Source organism: Mauremys mutica, chromosome 2 (genome assembly GCF_020497125.1).
Source record: "Mauremys mutica isolate MM-2020 ecotype Southern chromosome 2, ASM2049712v1, whole genome shotgun sequence".
In the NCBI taxonomy this organism is placed as follows: domain Eukaryota; kingdom Metazoa; phylum Chordata; order Testudines; family Geoemydidae; genus Mauremys; species Mauremys mutica.
Window position 1 is genome coordinate 109,577,056 of NC_059073.1, and position 19,838 is coordinate 109,596,893.

Consider the following 19,838-nt stretch of genomic DNA (forward strand, 5'->3'; position numbering starts at 1 on the left):
TATTGAGGGGATGATGGATCCTGCCTACACAGAGGTTTCCTTTGTGGAAGGTGCTTATGCCATCCCTGCTTGGGCCCTGGCATCAGTGCCCTGGCAGAATGGGGCAGATGACCCACAAGGGAGAGGGGAGTCTCTGCTGCAAGGGATCTGGGAAACCCAAGAGGGACTATGGGAGGTGCAATGGGCCCTCCAACATCAGGTTGGGCAGCTGGCGAGGGAGCAGCGGGCCCTAGTAAGACTCCTGAGAAGGGAGTTTACAAAGAGCTGCCAAGAGTGGTGGGAAAAGCCCCACGCTAGGGCCAGGAGGCCAGTGGCCGAGTACTGGGCTTGTTACGCCTGCAGGAGGCGTGAACATTTAAGAAGGGATTGTCCCTACTGGGATGGGGGCAAGGAGCATCACCCGGAGCAGGGGAAGGGACAAGGCCCTGCAAAGAGGAAACCCAGGGGACAGCAGACATGTTGGGCCTGTGGGCAACAAGGACACCTGCAGAGGGAGTGCCCAGGCACAAGGCGAAGGTCCAAGGCAGCGAGGAGGTGGGGAGCCTTCTTTGGCTGCCATGAGCAAGGCCATATTAAGAGGCACTGCCCCCTCAAGGGACGAGGGGTGAGGGAAGAGGTGCCTAAGGACTCAGGGGGGTCGAAGGCTGGCAGGGTCGATGCTGCGGTGATGGTGGTAGATCCGCCAGGGAGCCATCCCAGAGAGATGGCTGAAAAGGCGACTGGGACAGAGTGGGCCCAGCAAGAGGCCGGGACCCAAGCTGTTGAGGAGCAGGTTGCAGTCGGGACCCAGACCCTGAAGGTAGAGAATCCGGGGGATGCTGGCATACGTGCGTGGCTGGAGGCAGCAGAGCAGGCCTACCACAAGGCAGAGGCGAATGCCAGGGACATGGCCACGGAATGGAAGGCAGCCACAGACTAACAGGAACGTCTGCGTAAGCAGCTGGCCGAGGCAGAGAAGAAGCGAACGTGCCCAGAGGGGCATCCTCGGACCGCGCTAGGCAAAAGCATGGGATTTTGAGGGGGAGGGGCGTGTACCAGTAGGAAGACACCGGCCAGCAAGAGGCACTCCGAGGCTGGAACGAGCTAGTTCCCGGACGACCATCAGGAGACACCATGGCGGTGAGTGTCCGCCATGCTACAGGAACACAAAGTGGAGTGGCCTGAAACTAGGGTAGCCAATCCTCCAGGATTGTCCTGGAGTCTCCAGGAATTAAAAATTAATCTTTAATTAAAGATTATGTCATGTGATGAAACCTCCAGGAATATATCCAACCAAAATTGGCAACCCTACCTGAAACAGTTCAGAATGCTCAGCTCTGCTGGCTGGTGCATGGTGGGCCTGTCTTCACCTTTACCTTCCGGGATACTATGCAGACAAGCTATGCTAGCTCTGAGCAATCCTTTCTCTCAGGCAGTACAAGAGTTGATTTCAACTGGCCTCTACACAGAGGCCTAAAAGGGCTAATCCTGTACCACTGGAGTATATGCGTGCCTTGCTGTTTACTTGATGGATGCAGGATCAGGTCCATGTAGAGAAGTTAAAAGGCTCTAGCTCCTTATGCGTCTGACTTGAGGGAATCCATAATCTGATTCTGAAGAGTTATTTAAGAGATTTACAATGTATTAATGTCTAAAACTTTCAAGAATACATTAGATGCTATAGCAAAACTAAACTTAATCACTTAGTGCATTTGACATTCACGCTTGGTTCACATCTGTTAAAATATGCTTTTTCAACGAATAGTCAAAGCAATATGTAGCAGAATTTCACATAGCAGAAGGCAGGTCACGTGTCTTCTAAGGTAGGGTAAAATGCCTGTCTGATACGTGAGTAGTCAGCTCAGAGACTGCGAAGTATCATTATTCCATGTAGATTTCCATGTGGTTACTTCTTTACTAGCACTTTTCAGGGACCTGTAACAAAGTGTCCATAACCTTACTTGCTTCAAATCATAAAAGCCGAGAGTGTATTTTTAATTTCCATTTCATTCACTTCAGCTGTGCTCACCCCCAATTATTTGAAATTGAGAGTTCTGTCAACATATTCTCTTGGTGACATACAAGCCACAATACCACTTCTACTCTACATATTCTATTGTGCAGTCTGAATTGTTACATTTTGTTTGGTCAAGGTAATTATATCTTATTGACTGAATGCCACTAGTTCCAAGGCTTTCCTTTTAGCTTTTCTTTTTAGCCTTCATCTAAGTGGGTTTTTTTTAGCAGCTGGTAAACACATGCAGTAGAATGTTTTGGCATATTCCAAGAACGGTCAGCAAACAAAACCAAGTTCTTTCATTTGATCTAGAAGTCAACAAAACTGTTGTTATACTGCTAACCTTAATCTGTTTATTTTTTGCAAACTTAATCATGTGTATAGGTAAACCTATATCATTAGACTTGCAAATTCATCCAGTTATAACTTTTATTTCAATATCATCAATAAGACACCAATTTTACAGCAAATGATATAAAAAATCAACCATTGCAAATAAAATACATCTAGTAAAAAAATTTAAATATTAAAAATACTCTGAATGTATAAAGAACTCAGGATAAAATTTACTGTAGAGTGTGCTTTTAAGGGCCTCCGTGCCACTTAAGTTAACGTCTGAAGATGGCCTGAAGTAGAGAGAGAGGCCTGAACTAGTCCTCCATTCTGGGATGAATTTCACCCGAAGGGAATAAACACTGATATTTAAGAAAGAAAATTCCTAGTTTTATGATCTTTTCCCCTTTTAAGGTTACTTTTGGGGGGATTAAATTATTTTCCCCATCTCATAGAAAATTATTTGTGTAGGTTTAATTATTTTTACCTGACACAACAGAATCAAAACTACTCATTACTACAATTGAAGAGCTCCATTCTGAGCAACTGAAACAGGCATATTATTATTATTGTAATTTCATTGTGAATGAGATTTTTTTCTAATACAGGAGAAATTGTAATACAAAGAGATGACACTTACTTAAACCTATAGTCTATGGAAATTGCATACTCCAACCAACAGAGTTCAGTTGTATTTCCTTGTTATAAGAGTATGTCAAGTACATCCATTTTAAGACTGGACAAACAGAAAGCCAAACCTCTTTGAACTTGTACATTCTTCTATATGTCTATCTTTGGTTATTATATAATGCACGTCACTATGATACTTAAGCTCTGCATGTTTGAGAAAACAAATGCCCCAAAATAATTGTTTTTCTCGGGGTTCCTCTAGGTCAGAGTAGGGTGATTGTGTGTTTAGTCATTCTCTGTTTTCATTGTATACCTCTACGCCGCTATAACATGGTCCTGGGGAGCCAAAAATCCCTACTGCATTATAGGTGAAATGCCGTTATATTGGGGTAGCAGTGGGAGGGCTGCAGCAGTGATTTAAAGAGCCCGGGGCTCCGGCCGCAGGGCGCCCCAGGACCTTTAAATCGCCAGTGGAGCCCCGCTGCTGCAGCCCTGGGGTAGTGGCAGCAGGGCTCCAGCGGTGATTTAAAGGGCCCTGGGCTCCCCCAGCAGCCGGAGCTCCTGACTCTTTAAAGTGCCGCTGGAGCCCCGCTGCTACCGCGGTATATGCAAACATGTGTTATATCAGGTCACGTTATAGCAGAGTAGAAGTGTATTGTATTTTATAAGCATCCATTCTTGGGAAGTTTTTGTAGAAAAGATGTGACCAGGACACCATCAGGCTCAAGCTTAGCCTTGTGTCTTTCAGTAAGGAGCTCCACAGTCAGGGTCATTGGCAAAGCTCTGTTCACAGTACCTGATAGTTGGAACCTGGGCCTATCTCTAGGATACACAGATGAATTTAGGGAATTGCGGAGGATAATGTAGTCTGAGAGGTAGCTGGCCCCAAGTTCATTAAATGCCTTGTGGATTAGGACCAGGACTTTAAACGTGGCTCTGAAGCCACTGAGAAGCCAGTAGAGTTTGTGAAGCACACACGTAATGTGCTCTCACCAACCTTTGTTGTTACTGAAGAGTGCCTTTGCATGCTCTACCCTCTTCATATTTTTTGCAGTAGCTGTATCCAGGTACAGCAAGTTACAACAAAAAGAACAGGAGTACTTGTGGCACCTTAGAGACTAACAAATTTATTTGAGCATAAGCTTTCGTGGGCTACTGCCCACTTCATCAGATGCATAGAATGGAACATATAGTAAGAAGATATACATACATACAGAGAACACAAAAAAGTGGAAGTAGCCATACCAACTGTAAAAGGCTAATTAATTAACATGAGCTATTATCAGCAGGAGAAAAAAACCTTTGTAGTGATAATCAAGATGGCCCATTTTAGACAGTTGACAAGAAGGTGTGAGGATACTTAACATGGGGAAATAGATTCAATATGTATAATGACCCAGCCACTCCCAGTCTCTGTTCAAACCCAAGTTAATGGTATCTAGTTTGCATATTAATTCAAGTTCAGCAGTTTCTCGTTGGAGTCTGTTTTTGAAGCTTTTCTGTTGCAAAATTGCCACCTTTAAGTCTGTTACTGAGTGACCAGAGAGGTTGGAGTGTTCTACTGGTTTTTGAATGTTATGATTCCTGATGTCAGATGTGTGTCCATTTATTCTTTTGCATAGAGACTGTCTGGTTTGGCCAATGTATATGGCAGAGGGGCATTGCTGGCACATGGTGGCATATATCACATTGGTAGATGTGCAGGTGAACTAGCCCCTGATGGCGTGGCCAATGTGATTAGGTCCTATGATGGTGTCATTTGAATAAATATGTGGACAGATTTGGCATCGGGCTTTTTTGCAAGGATAGGTTCCTGGGTTAGTGTTTTTGTTGTGTGGTGTGTGGTTGCTGGTGAGTATTTGCTTCAGGTTGGGGGGCTGTCTGTAATCGAGGACTGTTACAACAGTCCATCCCAGAGCAATGAAAGCATGGATCACCATGGCTCAGGGCTCAGTTCAGAGGAGTGGGTAAAGGTTCCTGAAGAAGCACATGTGAAATAAGGGATTTCTTGCCATTGTGGCAATCTGTTCCAGGTGTGGTTAGGTGTCTAGTGAGGTCACCACCCTGATGATCTACAGTATGACCACCTTGACTGCTGGTGATGTTAGCATAGTGGCAAATTTCTCAGATTTCCTACCCTCATCATCATCATGTGTGTCTTTCCTGGCTTGAGCCCAAGCCAACAAATTCTTCATCCACCTGTTGAATTCTTCCAGGAGTTGGCTATCTTGGCGATGGCAGAGGGTGAGTCACTGGAGAAGGAAACAGTTGAATATCATCCACATGGTGTTGATCAGTCTGGAGAATCTCACGTTCTCCCTGGGCAACCACATGAAGACATCAGAGAGATGGAACAAATGTTGAGTCTTGTGTTACTTGACAAGACAGAGTAAAGAACAAGAGCTGGACATCATGACTTCAGTTCAGCAGACATTTGTGTTACTACATGGAGGTTTTGTATTGTGACAAAAACATCACATCATACTGTGGAGGAGTGGGCACTTGCTCCCTGATGAGACCCACCTAGAAAAGCTCTGCTTTGAGATCCTGAACTTTAGAGCACAATGAGAGGAGAGGACAAGGTATTATTTCTACATTCAACTGAACTGAACATCCTACATTTCCAAAAGTCATCGGTGGCATATTATAGTGGCACAGCAGCACCATGATTTTTAAGGTTCCATCACAACTTCTGCTTAAAGGTTAACCTAAGTCCTCTAAACTCAACGTGCTTAGCCTCAGGAAGGTATAGTGTAGGGTTAGTGACCCCAAGTTGAGGTCACGTGAGCTAAGGGTTGTGGAGATATAAGCCCTGAGAAAAAATGGACTTTTTCAGAAGGTTTCTGGGGGTGTGGGGGAAGGGATTGCGCAGAATTTAGAGATCAAATTATTGATGTGATGCAAGTTAAAATGGTTTCAATGCTGTCTAATTTTACCCAATGTCATGCATGGAATCCACTGTATCTCTGCAGGACCCAAATTGAAAACAGTATTTAAGAAAAAGTATATATTTCTCAGTGTGGGTGCACCCACCAGCTCTGTTAATATGTCCCAACTCCCTAGTGCATACCCTGCACATCCATCAATTCACTTAGACTGTGAGCTCTTTGGGACAGATTGTCTAGTGCCACTATAGTTAAGGTTGTGTCATGACTTCTGTTTGAAGGTTGACCTTTCTAAGTCCTCTAAAATCAACATGGTTAGTCAGATTCCTGTGAAATTCAGGTGGGCGAGGGTAGGGTTTGTGACCCAAATTTTGGGTTCATTTGAGCTAGGGACTGGAGAGATATAAACCCTGAAATAAATAGGAATTTTTCAAAACTTTCTAGGTGGGGGTTCTTTTGGTCTCCACCTGTCCAGTTTTATCCAAGGTAGAGCATGCCACCCGCTACATTTTTAGAAGACTTGAATGGAGAATAGTATGTAAGAAAATGTATATTTTTTACAGTGCATATGCACCAATGCAGAAAAATGGCTAGAGTGTTTCTATTCCCAACATCATATGTGCTTTAAAGCTGACATTTGTACATGCTCAAAAATCCAAAAAGTTATTTGGTTTGCTTTGAAATTTGGTGTGACTCATCTGGAGTCATTTGACTGAGGGATTCCTGAGTTACAGCCTCCCTCCAAAAAAGGTTTCCCTCAGCTGCCTTGTACTGGTAAACTGAGAGGTAACTAATGACTGGATTAATGACTTTTTGTCCTTTAATAGTGTTAGATGAAATCCTGTGGGGGAGAAAGAATGGGCTGTAAAAGGAGATGAAGAGCTAGTACATTTCAGCAACTGTGTGGTTGGCACAGTAAAGGTATGTGTGTTAATGGAATGTATTGGGGTATTGCTGAAAGAGGGCTTAACTCTCTATTTCCAGAAGTGTGAAGTTTGCTCAACTCAGCATTCTGCAAGGGGACAACATACCACCAAGCAAAGTTAACTCTGAATTAATGTAGTTTTTCCCATTGAATACTTTGTATTCAAGCTCAAACTTGAACTTCTCTGGGTTTCCCAATCCCCAATCCATGTGGTGATTTATGATATACCAATTACAGTCAAAGAGACAAAGTCAGGGCCGGTGCAACCCATTAGGTGACCTAGGCGGTCGCCTAGGGCGCTAACATTTGGGGGGCGGCCGCCGCCCCGGTCGTCAGCAATATTTCGGGGGCTGGACCGTCCACCACCTCTGTCGGGGGCGCCATTTCGAGGGCAGGACCTTCCGCTGCCTAGGGCGCCAAAAAAGCTGGTGGCGATCCTGGATAAAGTATGTGCACCTAAATTTTGGGACATGTTGGATCAAAGCCATGTTGGCTTAGGACTAGGGGAAGGACTGGGACAAGGGTCCCCGAGTTTTGCTGAAGAAAATTCCTGCCAATGGTGGGTAGAGTACTGAAGCAAACTGGTTCACATATAAACTCTCTATACACACTGACTGGTAAACAATATGGGATACATATTTACCATTTCAACTGCTCTGTCTGTTGATGCCACCTCTAACAGTTCATCCTGAACTTGTGCCAAAGAAATCCTGGCATAGGCCCAGTTTGGCAAGCCTACATTTTTTGGATGACTTGAATTCAACACATACTTGTAGGATACAGGATGTGAAGCAGTTGTCTTTAAAAGCAACTTGCTTTAGAAGTAGTTAATGCTCCAAAGAGAGAGTAGGAATGCAGGTGTAGGGATCAGGGATATTTCACAACCAGGGATAGGGAACCTGTGGAGGATACACTGATCATGCATATTGATATAAACGAGGATAATTAATCACAGGCATTGGTAAATTTTTAAGCACTCACTGAAATATGCTTCCAAATACATACTGCTATTGTGCAGGCAATGCCCACCCATAACAGCTGCTGTGGACAGTCCATAAGGGAAGAGTGCAAAACATCAGTCTGACAGTGGGTGATGAAGAGCATAGAGGGAATTGTGTATTAAGCCACAGGGTATTTTTCATTCTCAGATAACAATGGGATTTTCAAAAGTAAAGAAACTACTTTGCTAATCTCATCAGACATAGATGTGGTTCTGACTCACTGTGTCATTTACATTTTGTCATTTACATATTATAATGAGTTATTGGCATATGCTAGTGACATTTTCATGACTTTTAAAAGCAGCCTGTTGATGGGAGCACCTAATGCATCCAGTGAGCATGATATTGGCACCTGTTTCAGGCAGTGGTTCCAAGGCAGACAGCTTGCAAGACCCACTCCAGAAAAGAAAGGTAAATTTTACATGCAAAGAGGTGAGACTATTAACTCAAATGACCCAGAAGAGCTATTGCCTTCCTTTTCCTGGGCGGCTATGGTTGTCAGCTAGGAAAAAATCCACTCTTGCAAACTACTGTGACCAGAAAGGCAAGCTAAAAATATATGCTTTAATCTAATACTGGTAAAAGTTTATCTGGTCTTAGAATGACTTTTTGTTCTCTTATCCTTGTGCTTTCACAAGATACTCACTTTGTAATAATATACCTTTGCCTGAGACTTTAGACTAACTCTCTTTTCTCATTAAATAGGCATCTTTTGTAGGTGTCCACAGGCAACCTCTTGTAGCACTGTCTTGGGCCTGAGGAGGGATATGGTCCAGCACCTATCCATCTAGGTGAGCCCTGAAATGTTCTAACTAACCTTAAAATATTTAAACCCTATTATGGTTCCTAGCACAGTTTAAAGATCCCTGTAGGGTGCCTCATCCAATGGACATCTCTACAATGCCCAGAAGATGTGTGACTTCTCCCCAAGGACACAGACACCTTGCACCTGGAACAGGCACTGCATAAATTCCCTACATATATCATCTCATTTTGGGGCCAGCCAACTAGGAACATTCTGGCCAACATACTTTTAAGAATAAACTGGTGCCTGACTGGCTAATATTTTTCGCAACTTTCATAAGTGAATACTATGTCAGGCATACAGCAACCTGACATGCTGGCAAAGATTGGATATAATGCATATTAGCTTGGCAGCATAGATTACTTTGATGGATACATCACTTCAGACTAATCTTTGACTGTGAGCTGAGTTCTCTAATTACATATACAAAAATAACAACTCAGAATTGCACCATGAAAATGTAAGGTCAAGTGTGTGTTCTTCCAGTGTGGGCTATAAATCTGACAACTTCTTCCCATGTTTTAGACTCAGGTTAGAGAGAAATCCAATCTGCCTTGAAAAGAAGTTTTTTTTTTCATAAAAAACTAATTTATAATTTCACAACATAATCTACATTATATTGTGGCACTGTAATAAAGATAGGACAATTGTGTTTGATAATTGACGTTCATTCTAAGTCCTTGTTTTCAAGAGCAAATAACTTCATAGCTAACTTCGGACTAACCTGACCCAGTCCTGAATTCACAGCTCCCATGTATATGTTTATGAACTTTAACAGATACATGTCCCTGCATATTTATGAGGAAAATGAGGCCCAAGAGGATCATATTTAGCTTGATTATTAAAAAGCTAACCCTTTTCCAACAGAGATGTTCTAGTAGATATCAGATTTTGTATAATAGAATATTCCTTTTCTGTTTTCTAAAAGTTTGGGATCATTACCTACATACACAAATGCATATCTATGTATAGTTTGATGCATAACATCAAGTAGTAGAGAGGAATAATGCCAGAGTTTGGGTGAGCACAGACGACCAAAGTAAGTGAAAGTAAACTGACTGCCTTTACGTATTTCAAATATATAGGAATGGGGAAGGGACTATTCAGAGCATCTATGACATTAACCTTTTGTTACTGATACCCTTGCTACTGCTACTAGTTTGGAATTATATGTATTATATTCATACACACAGACACATTCCTTTCCTCCCCTACCTGCAAAACCCCAAAGAAGATAAAACCAAAAATAAAAATAAGGAGGTATAATCCATGGACCATTCATAAAGATAAAACTGCAATAAATTAACATACCAACTATATTAAAGCAAAAGACTTCCAAACCTGTGGGGAACAACATTAATTTGGCACCAAGCATGGTAAGGAAACAATATCCTAAGCACCTTGTATTGTTCTCTGATTTGTGCAGCGATTGTTGCTGGGGAAAGGGATTGAGGTGTTGCAGGGTTATCCTGGACAGATGTTTATTGCTGATAATTTCTCACTATATATACACATACATATACTTTGGTACTGCTAGTCATCTTGAGGAGTTAACCCAGCAGAAGAGTGTGGAATATACCATCTCAGCTGTTTCAAGAGAAACCCCTATCAGGCAAAGGAAGAAACTGTGCTCAACCTGACCGCCAAGTTGCTGGAACTTCTTGTAAAGGATCATCACAAGTTCACCCTGGATCAATTCACTTGTCCTGTCATAATACGGACATCATGGGATGGGCTAGGATATCAGTTCAGCTATTTGTATTGGATAATACAAAAACACTTTCACATAAATGGGGGGGAGGCAGAGGTTTGAACTTCCTCTATTCGTGTTGCAGCAGTCTACCAATAAGTTGTCAAAATAGCTACCAAAATACAGCCGTCAGGTGGAAACCATCATGGTTGAGGTGCAGCATTATATAAGAGGACATGTTGAAAGAACATGGCCATTCTACATGAAATGATCAGATACTCATAATGAAACAAAAAATATGGGTTGCAAAAGAGCATTAAGCACAATGGAAATAGTAAGGTTAAGAGTTAACTTGATCTTAGTCTACATGGGAAGAAGATATCTAAGGGCTGGTCCACACTAAGAAGCGGGGTCGAACTAGGGTACGCAAATTCAGCTACGTGAATAGCGTAGCTGAATTCGAAGTACCCTAGTTCGAACTACTCACCCGTCCAGACGCCGCGGAATCGAAGTCCGCGGCTCCAAGGTCGACTCCGCCACCGCCGTTTGCAGTGGTGGAGTACCGGAGTCGACCGTGGTGCTTCCGGAGTTCGAACTATCGTGTCCAGATTAGACGCGATAGTTCGAACTCCGAGAAGTCGAACTCACCGCGTCGACCCGGCTGGTAAGTGTAGACTAGCCCTAAAAGCAGAGGGCTCTTTAATCCAGCAGACCAAAGGCATAACAAGAACCAATACGCAGAAGCTGAAGATAAGCTGAAACTTTAAATAAGGTGCAAATATTTAACATTATGGGTAACTAACATTGGAATACCTTATCAAAGGATATGGAGGATTCTCCATCACTTGAAATCTTTAAATCACGATTGGGTGCACAAAAAATATGCTCCAGATCAAACACAAGTTATTGGGTTTAATTTAGCAATTATTGGATCGTATTCTATGGCCTGTCCTGTGTAGGAAGACAGACTAGAAAATCAGAATAGTTCCTTCTGCTTTTAATGTATATGAATTTAGCCATCAGGCTAGCTGTGGAAAAAGAAGCATTTCATTCTAATATTTGGTTCCTAACCTTGGATTATGTGAAGTGCCTACTGAGGTCTTTAAATCATCGAGATTTATGAAAAGTATCTGTTCGGTGGCCTGACATTTTAATGGTTGTCATCACAGGCCATTGGAGTTTTACATATCTTTATGAGAAATTGCTAAAACAGGAACTCTGCTTCTGCTGGTTAGCCTGTTGTACTCGCATCAAAACTATACCCTGTATAAACAGGAAACTGGAATGAGTCTGCTAATGCATTACCCACAGGACTGAGAACACAGAGGGGACAGGGGACGTATAAACAGAACTACATCCCATACTGCCTGTTCACTGCTGAAACTTAATCACTTCTGTGCAGATCATCACCCCAGGTACAGCCAGGATATAAACATCTCCAGTGTAAGTGGATTAAGTTAAATAAGTACATATAAAACCAAGTCTGAATAGTGCACCAGTGAATTTAAGATTTTTACGCTTGCACAGAAATTCGAGGTAAAATTTTTCAAGTGACTTACAAGCCTGAAGTGTCATTTTCAAAACTGACTTGGTCCCACTAACTTTCACTGAGACTCTAGGCTACGTCATTTACTCACTTCAGAAAATGTTACCTTTAGCCTTTATAACTCTCCTTTAAAGTCAGTGCAAAACTCTGTGGCTGAAATTTAGGAAAGTGCAATAAGGAAAAGCAATCCTGCAACACTGTCTCTCATCCACTTTATTTGATTACTGTGAGTAGCTACAAAATGCAAAAAGAGACATAATTGACTTGAAGGGTGCACAAAAGAATCTAGTCCATTGTAAAATGCTGTGCAACAAAGAGCACCGTGCCCTGAATTTTCTAAGTATCATGTTATATGTTATTATCCGGGCTGTAAGGGGTGCCAACAGAGCAACAGAGTCCCTTCTATTAACGTTTTAGGAAGTCTAAAAGAAACCTCACAGAATTAAACTGGCGATGCCAATTAAAGTGTTAATACAAAGAATAAGAGGCTCCTGCCTCTGAGAAGGATAGCAGTAGCTTTTGCAAAGTCTGTTTTATTGTTCACAAAAAAAGAAAAAAACATCAATAAATGTCTCTATTTGGGATGGAAGGTCCCTATGGTAGGTCAACTATGGTAGACCAGGTTTGGGATTTTTTTTTTTACTTGAAGGAATCTAATATGGTCCTGAACAGGTGCTTGTCAAGTTGCAGTTAGAATCCAGTTCCCTGACGCTCGCACTTGCATATCTTGGACAAGCCATTTAGTGGATCTGAACTGCAGTTTTCCTATATCTAAATGGAGCTCATGACCCCCTCAAGGGTTAAGGGCCACCAGTTGAGAAACATTGTTCAAGACCACATGGGCTCTGTGAAAAGGGCAGGGGAGTACTTCTGATTGTCTGACGTTTAAGCTTAGCTCAAATAAGTTGATTAGGTACTTCACTTTACGGTTAAATAGCTGCACATATATGGGCACCACATCCATGTTTAAGATTACTTAAAAGTTAACACTGTTTTATCTTACAATACTCTATTCAAAATTGTTGATACATTTCATATTTTACAAGCAGTTTTCCCCCAAACTGTTAAAAGCTTATTTTACTCACTAGGTACATGCACATTTCAAATTATGGGAAATTTGGCAAAATACTTCAACATGTGCTTAAATCCATCCTACTCAGCAAAGCACTTAAGCACATGCTTAAACACCACTGAAGTCAAGCATGTGTTAACTTTGCTGAATTGGAGTCAGAAATAATATTGAGATGATGCTCAGTTTAGTACAGGATTCTCTAATATGAGGGGAAGTGGGGCTACTTTTTCTCAGAAGCCAATTTTAAATAATCTGTGACCCAAAGGTTTCAGGCTCTCTATGACTTATAACTACATTTGAGGGATGAGTCAGGGAGAAAAATCAAAAGGTCGTGCAACCTTGCCTTTACAAAAATCACAAAGTGGGATTGAGGCTGTCCATGGAAGGTTCTGGTGAGCACAAGACCTGTGAAGAAAAGGATGCTCCCTCCTAACAAAAAACGGGTTTCAGCAATGAGGATTAGCAGAATTTCTTCTCTTCCTCCAACCACAAGTAAATTTGGGTTATTTATATATTTATACATTCATGCCATTTGATCAGGCCCAGAGCCATCCCTCTCTTCACAAACAGCAGTGAAGAAGAATCACTCCAGCTTTAGGATTGTAGTGACTCTCATTAGCTGAGTGACTCCACCATGGACTGGATGGACAGGCATATGAGGAAAGTGGGGAGAGGTCACTCTCAAAGCACCCCTGAACAAAACAGCTGATTTTATTTTGTTTCTTTTAGGGTCAGACAGGTTGACTTGTTTTAATCCCATCATCTGCAGTCTTCTACCGTTTGTGCTGCAGAAAGATTTTTCAATCAGGCTCACTGATGGAAAATAAAGGCGTTGCAAGATATGTTTAAACTGATGAACCAAAAAAAAAAGGGGGGGGAGGTGATGGTGGTGGTATTTTTTCTGGCATTCCTAAAGTGCAAACTAGATTTTTTTTGTATAATATTTTACTTAGTTTTATCATATTCATATTTCACAACATGTGTAAGTAAACAGAAATGTATTCTTCAATTCTGCCTCTGCAGTTTAACAATCATGGTTCAGCCCTAGTTACAGCTAACAAGATTTAGCTACAAGAATTTGATGCAATGCTTATCTGAATGGTAACAGTTTTATAAGTGTCCAAACAACTTTACTACATTACTTTTCTTATTCGTACACTTTAAATACATCCACACACCCACATGCCTCATGTGTTAGTTTTCTGAAACCAGCAACCAGACACTCTAAAATGTATTATTATGTGCTATTTAACAGGACTCTTCTCAAATTACTGGATATTATCCAGGGTCAGGAGGGTATCTCAAACATATGGGTAACCATATGCTTTATCACTGACCCATATATCCTTTGTTTTTGTTCCTATAGGATTTTAAGTGTATTGTTCTCTAGAACAGACCTGGCTGCTCCCACTTCACTGTTTCCGCAATATACTCCAATCATTGCAGATAAAAATAGAAACATATTCTGCATCAATTCCAGCGTACTTCAAGAAATGACTGTAAATGCTTCTTTCAGTTTGCACTTTATCTTCATATCTGAAATGGTTATCAATTCTCTCAATACTAAGTGACCAGCATGATGGAACGGCAAGAGGCAATTATTACTGACCTTCATAGACTAAAATACCTTAATAGTCATATGTTCTCCTCTCTGCTTCAACAACTCATTTAGTTCTACAGTAACTCTTCTTCAAGAAAAGAAAACAAACCCCAAAACATAAGTTGGCTAACTTGAAACTAATAAATATTAACAGTTTCTTGCAGGTTTGGAACTTTTGGTCTGAAACTTGGGGAATCTAGTTATTAAAACTATGTCTTTCTCCAGAATAGAGCAAAGAGTGATTAGTACAATAAAAAAAACTGTCATGTAAATATTGCCCAATGACCAGTAGTTATATTCCTAATGCATGTTTTTTGGGAAGGTGATTTTTTATTTTGATTATGTCCATTGCTGCCATGCAATAACAATCTTTTTCCTCTTTACCACATTTTTAAATATCCCAACATCTGATCTATTTAGATAGTATAGGCCTAGAGCCATTCATATAGTTTTAGGGTGACCAGACAGCAAGTGTGAAAAATCGGACGGGTGTGGCGGGTAATAGGAGCCTATATAAGAAAGAGACCCAAAAATTGGGACTGTCCCTATAAACTTGGGACATCTGGTCACCCTATATTGTTATGTTTACAGGCCAGCAAACTGATATAATTCAACAACAGCAATAACAAAACACTCAAGGTTTAAGGTATTTTATTGCCAAGATCCAGCTCTGATACGGGTGGAACCATGGTGTGAGCCAATTACTTTTTCTGCTTAATTATTTTTCATAGATAGTTTGAATCCCCCCATAAATGTAGAGGACTAAATTTTCAATATTTGTGGGGACACACAGCACATATAAAAAATGAATCGCAGGTGCAAATATCAGTACCTGTGCTTAATTTGCACCTGTCAGGTGTAAAATATGTGCACCAATTGACAAATAATTGGACAATATTACTACATATCATTCTTCTTTCATTTTGTTAGTCTAAACAGACTGTACACAATACAGATTTAATTTGATATTGAACAATAAGTATAATTCATAAGATTGTTAATGTATATTGCATGAATATACAGTCTGTACTAAGAATAATACAGTAATTAATGTACCATGAGTTCAGAACATTGTCCTGGGAAAACTTTGCAATAGTATCTTTCGCAAGTAGGCAAACTATTTTTGCTTTAAATATTGTTCAGTACATTTACATTTCTAAAAGAAATATGTATTTTACATAGAACAGTATTTACTTTTCTCTTAAAGTTTGGTTTTAGTAACAACAGGCCTGATTCTCTATGGCCTTGCAACTTGTATAATCATTTACCCTCTGCAAAGTGGATGTGAAACACTACTGAACGGGTACCACTTTAAAGCTTTTTGCACTAGAATAAATGATTACAAAAATTGCAAAGCAGTGGAGCATAAGACCCTAGAACAGGGGTTCTCAAACTGGGGGTCAGGACCCCTCAGGGGGTCACAAGCTGTCAGCCTCCACCCCAAACCCGGCTTTGCCTCCAGAATTTATAATGGTGTTAAATATATTAAAAAGTGTTTTTAATTTATAAAGGGGTGGGGGGTGTCACACTTAGAGGCTTGCTATGTGAAAGGGGTCACCAGTACACAAGTTTGAGAACCACTGCCCTAGGACAATGTCCAAATACCACCTTCTTGCTCACCAGAACTTTGTGTGCATAGTCAGTCGTAGCTGCTGACTTTACCAGTGTAAAAGCAGTTATACTACTTTACACCTATTAGCACTGAAGAGCCACCAAAGTTCCAAAAGAATGAAGTTGAGTCTTTTCTATTTTGCACATCTTGAACAGAATTGTTCTTTAAATTATGAACCATAAAGATCACAGCGTGACTTTCAGAAACCAGGCAGAATGTACAAGACTGATAGTTTAAAAAAAATAAATAAATAACCACCCCCCACAACCAACCTTTTACTTATACACTGAGGAAATGTGCAATGGAGTCATTGTCTTTGTGTAGATTAAGATTTAAAAGCATGTTGTTAACATGTTAGCTAACACACACTAAAACACATTTTAAAAGTCTAGTGTGGATAATGCAATGTATACTTTAACAAATGGTAAACTCATCCAATTAAAGCCTGAGGGGAACCAAGGCTTTTACTTGGCCAGTTTAGCATATGTTAAGGCATACACTGCCTTATGTACACTTGACTTAATATATTCTAACATGACGCCTTTAAATCCTTGTCTAAATAGACTACTGAAAATACATTTAGACTAGAGTTTGTGGCCCTACTGTAACTCAAGGTAATTCTTCTTTGCCATTTATCTTAGAGTTAGCTAACGCCTTTGCAACTGTCCGTTAAAGGTATGTTTAAACCACATTTTAAAACCTGCAGCAGTGAGTATCAGAACCTGGGTTTACAGACTCAAGCTCACGGGGCCAGCACTACAACACTAGAAACAGCTGAGCAGATGCTGTAGCTCAAGCTCTGATGCCTCAGAAGGGACTGGATTTCAGAGCCCAAGCTCCAGGCCAAGGCACAATGTTTACACTGCTGTTTTTAGCAATATAGTATGAGCCCAAGTCTGTAGACCTGGGCTCTAAGACTTGCTGCCATGGTTTTAAAACGCAGTGTAAACATACCCCTAGATCAGGGGGTTAGCAACCTCTGGCACACAGCTCGCCAGGGTAAGCACCCTGGCGGGCCGGGCCAGTTTGTTTACCTGTCGTGTCGGCAGGTTCAGCTGATCGCGGCTCCCACTGGCTGCGGTTCGCCGTCCCAGGACAATGGGGGTGGCAGGAAGCTGCGGCCAGCACATCCATCGGCCCGCACCACTTCCCGCCGCCCCCATTGGCCTGGGACGGCGAACCGCGGCCAGTGGGAGCAATGGTCCGCCGAACCTGCTGACACGGCAGGTAAACAAACTGGCCCAGCCCGCCAGGGTGCTTACTCTGGTGAGCCGCGTGCCAGAGGTTGCCAACCCCTGCCCTAGATGCTTCAGGACACAGAATTGTGTTGTTTATCCCAGGGCTTGTTAATTTGAGTTACAATATGGCTACAAACTTTTGTCCAGTCACATCCAGAAACAATCAACATACCACAATCTCATATTTAAGTCACTTTTCATAGTACACTTTAAGACAAGTGAAGAAAAACGTGTTCATTATCAAGGATAGTCTCCTTCATCAATTTGGTGTGTAATAATTGAAAAATTAATATTCCTTGTGAAACTAGCCTACTTACATAACATTGACTTTTTCACTGCATTTATTTATTTCAGTGAGCGTGGCCATTTTTAAAGTTGAATGAAATAAGATCCTTATAAGATGTTATGGAATTATTCAAGGAGACCAGGGAAAATGCTGGAGTTTAATACCTATAATATTTCCTTTTTGGCAGTCAGAATACTACCATGATTTTACTTGTGTAATAATGACCTCCATTCTATAAACTGCCGAATCACTAAGGATGCAAGAATGAGCGCTGCTTATTTGATAATTAAGCAGGAATCAGCACAAAGTTGTTGTATGAATACAACAATGCACAGTAGGGTTAAATCTGAGCATGATAGAAAGCTGATGCTAAAATGATTTGACAAATAATAGCTTTGAATTCATTACTGCTATTCTCTGTAGAGTATTAACATACAACTATCAACCAGCCAGAAGGAGGAGTGAATCTGTTATGTTACTTAGACACCTAAATACCATGATGCTGTCTTTAAACACAGTAGAACTTCCATTGTCACACTGTCCAATACATCCTTAGACATCCATTGAATTTTCACAATTTTAATTTATGCAGCTGTGTTTATTTACACAGAACCTACAAGTCTATTAAATGTCATCAGTTGCACTCATTCTTTACCATCATAGTTTTCCAGTATATACACTTGGAGTAAGAGGTTTATTTACAGTGATTCAGGCAGTGGTGGACCAATTAAGAGGAGAATTTTTCTCTGCAGTATGAGTTAGCAAAGGGAAACTAACATGTTATTTAGCTCTGACACAGTAAACAAACTAGTACAACCAATCCTTCACATTCAGAGGTTAGGAGAAAAGAAATGAAATGGCATTCTAGAAGAGGTGGGTCATATGTATTATTTCAAAATATTATGTACACTGGCTGATGGGCATTCATCAAGAGAGGGAAATCAGTGAAAAACTGGCATGTATTCAGTCTATGACTGAGCATGGATTTCACAAGAAAGATAGATGAACCAAACATTATTAACAATTTCCTGTTCTTACTATTAAGGGGTTTCACTGACTGAAGCTAAGCAACTGCCGAGAATACATCTCACACTAGAATTAAAATGAGAAAAAAGAGTTGTAAGTTGACTTCCTTTCTGTAAATAACCTTTATCCATTCCTCCTGTCATTCATTTTATAAAGGTGGGCTACAGTCAGTGCAAGTCTGCTAGTAGGATGTGCTGGAGAAAAATTAAAAATGTCCAGTTTGACAGATATCTAGTAGTTCACAGTTTTTCATTTTTCCTGTAATGTTAAATGGTATCAGTATTTAAAGTGTCTGAGATTTCCAAATGGGAAATCTTCACAGTAGAAATATACTTTCCTTGTGGGCTTAACAAAGTAGCATTTAGTCTAATTTTTAATTAAGTAAATATATTATTTTTCCGGGAAAATAACAGTGCAACTTGTCTCCTTGAGATAGTTTTGTAATATCAAGAAGCAGTGTTATAGTTTTGTTCCTTGAAAGACACTCAAAACAAGGTGGGCAAAATGTTGGCAGGGGGGGAAAACCAACACCATGCAGCAGAATTCCCCAAGGGAAATTCATGTTTATTAAGTCACTATTCTTGTTCAGTGAAGGTTAGCAAACATTTGAAAGAATTTCCTTCTGGGTCTAATAAAGTGGAAAAGGGGGTGGATGTGATAATACCTGACAGGCTTTGGTTTTCAGCTTGTAGCATTGGTATTATTTTGCACTATTTCAAGTTCTGGATCCCGGTTTCTGATAATATACCAACAATTCAAATATCTCTCTGTATATACACTGAGGAAAACAAAAACAATTGCTCATATTTGCTGCAGTGCAAAATCATTCTATTTAATGTTGCATTATTGTTAGCATTTGACAGCTTCATACATAATGACAGGGGTTAAGCATGCTGTATATTCAGCTGTACCGTAATGAAGACTTACTTTTGCTATATTTCTTTCCAAATTTAGCATAGCTATTTCTTGCAGGCTTACAAGTCAGAATGAACTACTACTTCTACTTAGGACCTGACCTAGTCAAAGTAAATGAAAAGACTCTCATTAATTTCAGTGCATATTAGTGCAGGCCTTCGATGCCTACAATGCAGAAATATACCTGAAAAAGTAGTAGACTCAAAACACAACATACAAAGATATTTCTTATAATTTCAAATTTCAGCTAGGATCTTCTCTCCAGAAGCATAATTGTC

The 19,838-nt window shown here is 40.7% G+C and overlaps 2 long non-coding RNA genes across 8 annotated transcripts in view; one reads left to right on the forward strand and one right to left on the reverse strand.

Moving 5' to 3' along the window:
* LOC123365390 overlaps positions 1-19,838 on the reverse strand; it is a 340,326-nt gene that overhangs the window by 31,849 nt on the left and 288,639 nt on the right. The gene's annotated exons all lie outside the window — the stretch shown is intronic.
* On the forward strand, positions 5,440-14,604 carry LOC123365389. 4 transcript variants are annotated; one of them, XR_006577553.1, is made up of 7 exons: positions 5,440-5,541; positions 6,672-6,765; positions 8,075-8,181; positions 8,476-8,561; positions 9,504-9,614; positions 11,577-11,708; positions 14,250-14,604. It is a non-coding gene; the product is annotated as an uncharacterized LOC123365389 (long non-coding RNA). The 4 variants fall into 4 exon arrangements; XR_006577555.1 differs by lacking the exon at positions 9,504-9,614 and having other exon boundaries at positions 8,072-8,181; XR_006577552.1 differs by lacking the exon at positions 9,504-9,614.